Genomic DNA, 7,008 nt, shown 5'->3' with positions numbered 1-7,008 from the left:
TAGCAGCGCCGCGCCGGATCGCCCAAGCCAGAGAGGAGGAAGGGCTCGCCGCGGGCTCTTTCCTCCTCGCCCGAGGAAGAAGTATATATATATATATATATATATATATATATATATATATATATATATATATATATATATATATATACATATATATATATAATAAAGGGAAAATCAGACATCCACCCGTTCGTAGCAATTGCTACAAAGGAAACCCATACGGGTTCCTCGAATGAAAAGCCTCAGAGTTGAAGAAAAATTCGTCCTGGTCCGGGACTCGAACCCGGGACCACCGCCTTTCCGGGGCAGCCGCTCTACCATCTGAGCTAACCAGGCGGCTAGCAGATGGCAGGGCGAAGTCGAATATATATATATATAGTTGAAACGTCACACCCATATTCAAGCGGCAGAACAATGTTGCGTTCCAGCGGTAATTGCCTCTTGGTAGCTGCAATGATCGAGAATGTGGCGCTGACGATATTATACCAAACTTGTCATTATTTTAGGAATCTACGGGAAACTCTACGCTTCCGTCCCTGTTTACTTTTCCCGAATGAGGCCGCCTGTGGAATAAAACTACGACGAAACTTTGGAAGTTACTTCGAGAATGCGGGTAATTGCGTATTACTTCCTTATTCCTTCCTTATTCCTTCGTTAGCGTCGACGTAACGGAGCGTACGAGCACAGCGAAAGATGAAAGCGAGCGCAGAGCGCAGTGGGGGTTGAAAGCGACGCGACCTAGAGGTAAGTGGAGTGGATGAAAGACGCGAGGAGCAAAGCAGAGGCGCAGGGTATGCCGAAAAATTGAGGGGAAGAGTAGTGCGGGGACGATGGCTACGAGATGGCGCCAGAATAGCGCGCGTTGTCTGGGATATCTGTCGGCCGCGGCTGCTGCGAATCGCGCTCACGCTTCACCCACACGTTGGCTCTCGCGGCCTCCAGATTAGCGAGGGAATAGCCACACTTCGCTCCGTTTGCAGCGTGCCGCACGATACATACTGTCCGCGCCACCTAATGTGTCGCGAAATGAAAACACGTATAGAATTGCGCTCGAATTTCGCGTTAGGAAGTATCGTAATCGTCGATGAGTGTTTGTTCTTCTTCCTATATAATGTTTACTACTACTTCTTCATGCGGCGTAGCCTCCGCGTAAGCGGTAGCCTCGAAGGGCTTCAAGACTGTGTTTATTTTTACAGGAGATCGATGGCGGCTACTGAGTTACTCATTTACAAGATGAAGAGGAAAAAAAGTAGAGGCTTATCAAGGTTAAGCCCAGTAGATGCGAAGACACTGGGCTTGACCTTGGCGTATCCTTAGCGTTTGGAGGCATCTTGACCGCATACACGCCCGGCGCAAAGACGCTGGCGCGGTTGCGGGCACAGAGACTGACGCGACGGCGGGCGCGCGCCACTTCATCCATGGCGTGACGTCACATATCACGTGATGCAGCGATGGTGGCACCGCCGCCGCGTCGCGCGCGACGGCGCGAACCGAAGCGTGGAGGCCTCCGCCGGGCGACGTCCGACGGCGCGATATGAGGCCCCATCTGCAGCCGGTGTGACGTCATCACATGACGTCACATCATGTGATCTCACTTCAGAGTCAATGGTGGCCACCGCCGGGAGGCGACGGACGGCGCGATATGAGGCCCCATCTGCAGCCGGTGTGACGTCATCACGTGACGTCATGTCACGTGACCTACTTGAAGGTCACTTGAAGGTCAATGGTGGCCACCGCCGCGAGGCGACCGATGGCGCGATATGAGGCCCCATCTGCAGCCTGTGTGACGTCATCACGTGACGTCATGTCACGTGACCCCACTTCAGGGTCAGTGGTGGCCACCGCCGGGCGTCGCGCGAAGGCCCGAAACCTACGTTAATATGCTTCGCATAAAACAAGCACGAAACGCAAAAGCTCAATTCTCCGCCCCGGCGCTTTCGTCTCTCTCGGAGGCGCCGGCAATTTGCACTCAACAAGCGGCAATGGGACGGCTTGCTGAAAACACGGTGGTCCGGATGAGGTTGTGAGTCGAATCGTCAGCCAGAACGCTGGCCTAGCAGGGCTTCCTTCGACCGTCGTCGTGCCTCTAACTACGGCGGTAACAAACGGGTGGTTGTCGCTTGCAATTCTGACGAAGGCCGAAGTGCCAGTCCTTCCATTCACTCATTTTAGGTAGCTTCCCCACAGAACGCGTAAACGGTTATTGTTATACTTCACTGTATGGTAGCGGTTGTCTGCAGGAAAACGGTAGTGTAGGTGCGGATGGGAATGGAGGCGGCATGAAAGGAGGTTGTCATAACTAATCAGGCAGTTAGTTTTAGCTTTGTGTAAACTTTGGTGCTTCGAATCCGTTAGTCCGAATTCGTTAGTCCGAGTCCGTTAGTCCCGTTAGGCCCAATCCGTTAGTCGACGTCTAGTCGCTGCTAGACAATATTTGGCTGCGTAGTTATGTATGGTTGTTGTTTATTTGTAGCACCGGTTGCCTACCCTGGACTCTGGTCGATCACTTCTGTTGGTGTCTTTTATGTATAGATTTATGAAACGCCTGTTCAATAAAACTGCGCTTTTGAATGCGTCTCCGGGCTAAATTAATGCTCGTCGAGAACATCAAACTGTACGAGCCGCTGCTTGTCTTTCACATAGCTACACACTTATCTCAATTCTATCCTTATATTTCAATATCAATCGTTCCGTCAGTCTCGACTTACGTTTGCAGCTATGTATGCACGCCAACCACTTGTGCAGTCGTTTGTGTTGCTGTCTTCCCTCGACATGCCCTGCATGCATGTTATCTTCGAAATTAAAATCCATGGGCGCCAGTAGCCGGACTTGTGCATTTACGTACACCGCCGTGGGTGTATAGTAACGAAAACGGCTATCTACAGAAACGGACTACATGGAAGGAAATGGAGCTGAATTTCTATATTGCAAAGGTGTTTTGCGCAAGCGGATGAAGACAGCGATCCCGCATCCGCTAATTGCGGCAGTACCTGTGATATGGGGTTCCGCTCGCACCAACCACCTCTAGGTGACTGCAAAGATTCATTGCTCAATCTTCGCCCTTCCATCGCCTTTCAGTGCAAATTGCGCTGGTCGACCTGCAATCGCGTCACGAAGGCGGAAAAGAGAGAGAGAGAGAAAGAAGGAAAGGACAAGCGATATGCTCTCATTTAATAACGGCTGGCGCATGCCCAATGAAAAATATGTGGAAAAGAAAAGAAACCATATATGTATTAAGGTCGAACGCAGTGCAAGAAAAATAATAAAGGGGGTGATTGCGTCCGAACTTGGCAGCCAAACCGCGCTATTCAATAAGGATAACGATCAAGCGACATGTATCCGCTTAGCCTTGAGAATTGACGCGACACCATCAATTATATTTCCTCGCGCGCGACTCTCTCCATCCGCCATTGCAAAATTGCACGATTCGCCCGTTGCTTCGCGCGGTTTTCCGGGGGCCCGCGCGGAATGCATGCAATCCGCGCACGCCGTCACAAGCCACGCTTGGAGAAGTTCAAGCGCGGCCTCTCGACCTGCGCGCTAGGTTAATAAATGCGCGAGTGCATCCGTTAGATTGTTGATTGTTACAGGCATCTCGGCGCGTCGCCTTTCTGGATATCTCTTTCTCTCCCCTATCCTTGCCCTCTTTTTCTCAACGTCGCTGTTTGCATATTTCATTGGGTTGTCTGTATGGGAATTTGCATCGGCGATACGGTGAGAATTCCACCAAAGCTGGCGGTGGCTTCGCGTCGTGCTCAAGCCGAGATGGAGAATGTGCCAGAAATGGTGCGCTGATAGGGCTTGGTGTTGGTTGAATCTTAAGCCGTTGAGATGATTTCGCGAATGGCGAGAATATTAAACGCGTATCCCCGGAGTGGAAAATTTCCTTAGCCTCAATTAGGCTACAAGGTGCTTAATGAAACTTGCTTCTTTTAGGTTCGCGCTTTTTCCGCACCAGCTGACATCCCAGGCGAAATGACCAAATACGCGAATTACCTGTTTCGCCAGATGAACCAATTATTTAAGGGGCATATTTCACTAACGGAATTCCACTAGCGGATCAGGGCTGAATGAATGCTTCAAACAACTATTCTTATGCGAGAGACTAGGACGTTGCGAGGTGTCACTCATTAAACTTGCACGACAAAAATGAATGTGATAATCACTGAATAATTTTTAATGCGTTGGAATTCTTAGGGTACTTTCTGGGAGCTATGTTTGTTTGTCTCTAACCGTTTTCCCCCAAACGTGTTTCACTGTGTAGCCATGGTCGAATCGGTCGTGCATTGGAACGCTGTGCTGAGTCGACAGGGTTCGAAACCAACCGTAGGCCCAAGTTGGGTCGCCATGTGGGCATTGTGTACATACGTGCCACTCTTAAACAAACCTCTTTCACGCTGACATGGGTGTAGGAGCGGGACTGGGTAGGTACCGTTATTCAACGAAACTTTTTGACGCCAACTTAGAGCACTGTATATGTGCCTCTCGGTTTGTGCTGGTCTTCTATGAAACTGTTTGATAACGCCTCGTAGCTCTGGGTATGTCCGCTAGGCGCGTGCTACGCTGCAATGAACGTCTTTGACGCCATATTGGGTGACTAGTATGTGCCGCTCTACAATGGCTAAAAAGATCCTGTGACTTAACGCGATACTGGGCGAAGTCGAACCGCCATCATAAGAGTTTCTCAAGGGCAGCCACCCGACGTATTGCACGGAGCGCCGCAAATGCACCGAATGTGTGCTGTTTTTTATTGGACGTCTTTCAGGCCAACGCTTCAGCGAGCTGTGCTGTGAGTACACTGGGCATGTTCCGTTCTTCAATGAACCTCTCACCAATTTGGGTCGCTGATAATGTGCTACAGCGGATGCGCGCCCAAGCGAGGGCACAATTGCCAGCGTTTCGAGGCACCGGCACGCCACACTTCTCGTCTCGGATGCCACGCGCGTACCTTTCGGAAACGCGACTAAATGGTGCAGTGCGTCTAGGGAGAAGCGCGATGGCCGAGCCCGGTTGCCGCTTGGCGCGTTTCTCGGCGTACTTCCAAAGTACATATACTAAAATTGGAACGATGCAGAGAAGATTAGCATGGCCCCTGCGCAAGGATGACACGCAAAATCGTGAAGCGTTTCTCAGCGTTCACATGCACCGGCGCTCCAAGCGTTTCGGGGTTCACGCGCAGGCTTCGCGGCGGCGCCACTGGGTGGCGTCGGCTGTTCTTCGGGAAGTGTGAAGGAGCAGTCCCGCCACAGTACGCACGCCTCATCCATAACTCGTTTCGTCGGCCGCAATACGTTGTTTCGCTATACTTATTCAATGCTGAACGCATTGCCCTCGACGGTCATAGTTGAATGGGTTATGCCGAATCCTTTAGAGCGAAGCTTTGCCGAATCTGGCCTCTAACGCCGAACGTCACGGACGCGCGCTTGGAGAAGCAGCATGGAACGCCCTTTCTCGCGGAGAAGCCAGCGCGGTGAGACGCTTGCATGGGGCGTTTCGATGCGCAGTTGCACCAGGAGAAACCGACCCGTGAGTAATCCTGCGAGTGCAACACGAAACTGTGGATGCACCACTGAAATTTTTATCAAATGGTCCATATTTGATGTATTGCCTGTAAATATTTGTACATAATATCCAGCCTGTCTATATTTCACTGTTTAATATATAGGAAAAAATATCCAATCCACGCCCTGAAGGTGCTTGCCCCGCACGGCTGTGGTATCACCTGATTCGATAGACGAATGTGACGTAGCCTTCAACTGGGTCCTGCTGAGCCTGAGCACGATACCGTTTGTGCACATTGACGTTGCTGTTTCTTTCGTCGCTGATCGTGTTAACGCTGCCCTTTGGGAGTCCTAACTATGAGTGGCCTTTCCGCAGCGCTATAAGAACAGAAGTGAAATCACTTGGTAGGCAGGTTCTTCCTTTAACTATGAAAGTGTAGTTACGTCACTCCCTGCTTCTTATGCTACAGTTTCCGCTTCCCGGCAGCTGCAGGTTATACAGTCGTAATATGTACCGGGGAACGCTTGGGGCGTACGCTATGCGCGAAGGTGGGCTGTCTAGTTCGTGATTTTTTTCCTCTCCCCTCCCCCCCACCCTAACCCTTGATGGTTAGCGCCATCTGGTGCTGATGCAAGGAACCTAACGGCGCACGCGGCGCGCGCCTCCCGCTATGATTGGTGGAGTTTTAGGCTGCGAATGCGAATAACTACCGGGATCCTATACAGCTTTGCTCTAAAGAAATAACGTCTTCGTGTAACGCGGTGCTCTTTAATTCTACATATACTTCGAAAACCACACTTCATGTGCACTTGCATACGATTTATGAGCCGATCACACCAAAAATGCTTCGCTTTACGTAAGTCGACTGCAATTGAGTCTGCGTGATTTTTTTTTTTCCATTAACGACGGACCCATGTGATCGCTTCCTTACACATTACATTTGCCTTCTGCGCGCATATGGGACTGGTCGCTCGGAGCTGGGTCTGACCTCGAGTTGCGCTTCAAGTGTAGCGCGTCCTTCAGAGATGATCTCCCTCTCAGGGAGATTAACCAGAGGCGGCTGCATTCGCCAAGGAAATGTTGCATGTCTACGATAACGTTAAACACAGAGAGAAGATTGGGGAGTCAAAATTTGGCACTTAAGGCAGTCCGTATAGGCCACGTGAAGTGTCGTTCGGTGATGACACGCGTGTTCTTGCGTGCCCAAGCCTCGCGGTTCGTGAAAGTCACAGGCCGGAAAGCGAGTGCTCGCGTGCCAGCACGCGGAGAGGAGCGTGCACCAAACCGCCGAAAGGTGATCTCGGAGTCCAGCGGTGTCCGAGAGTTTCAGCAACGCTCATATTTACGTCGGCCTTATCAACCAGGGCACCCTAGACGTTCCCTCCTTTATAACGTCTATCGCCCAAGAAGCATGCAGTCTACCATCGCTCGAAGTACGCGCAACGTCGGGAGAGGATGTTATTTATCTGTTGTCGACAGAAACGCACACGGGTGGCACGTACTTAA

General features: G+C 51.0%; 1 non-coding gene across 1 annotated transcript; it reads left to right on the top strand.

Annotated features, from left to right (window-relative positions):
* The first annotated feature begins 5,034 nt into the window (after positions 1–5,034).
* Positions 5,035–5,137, top strand: LOC142562630 (U6 spliceosomal RNA). Its single transcript, XR_012823949.1, has one exon. It is a non-coding gene; the product is annotated as a U6 spliceosomal RNA (small nuclear RNA).
* Positions 5,138–7,008: the final 1,871 nt, after the last annotated feature.

The sequence above is a fragment of the Dermacentor variabilis genome, chromosome 10 (assembly GCF_050947875.1).
Source record: "Dermacentor variabilis isolate Ectoservices chromosome 10, ASM5094787v1, whole genome shotgun sequence".
NCBI lineage: Eukaryota > Metazoa > Arthropoda > Arachnida > Ixodida > Ixodidae > Dermacentor > Dermacentor variabilis.
Note: the sequence above shows the minus strand (reverse complement) of the source record. Positions and strands in the feature narration are given on the sequence as shown.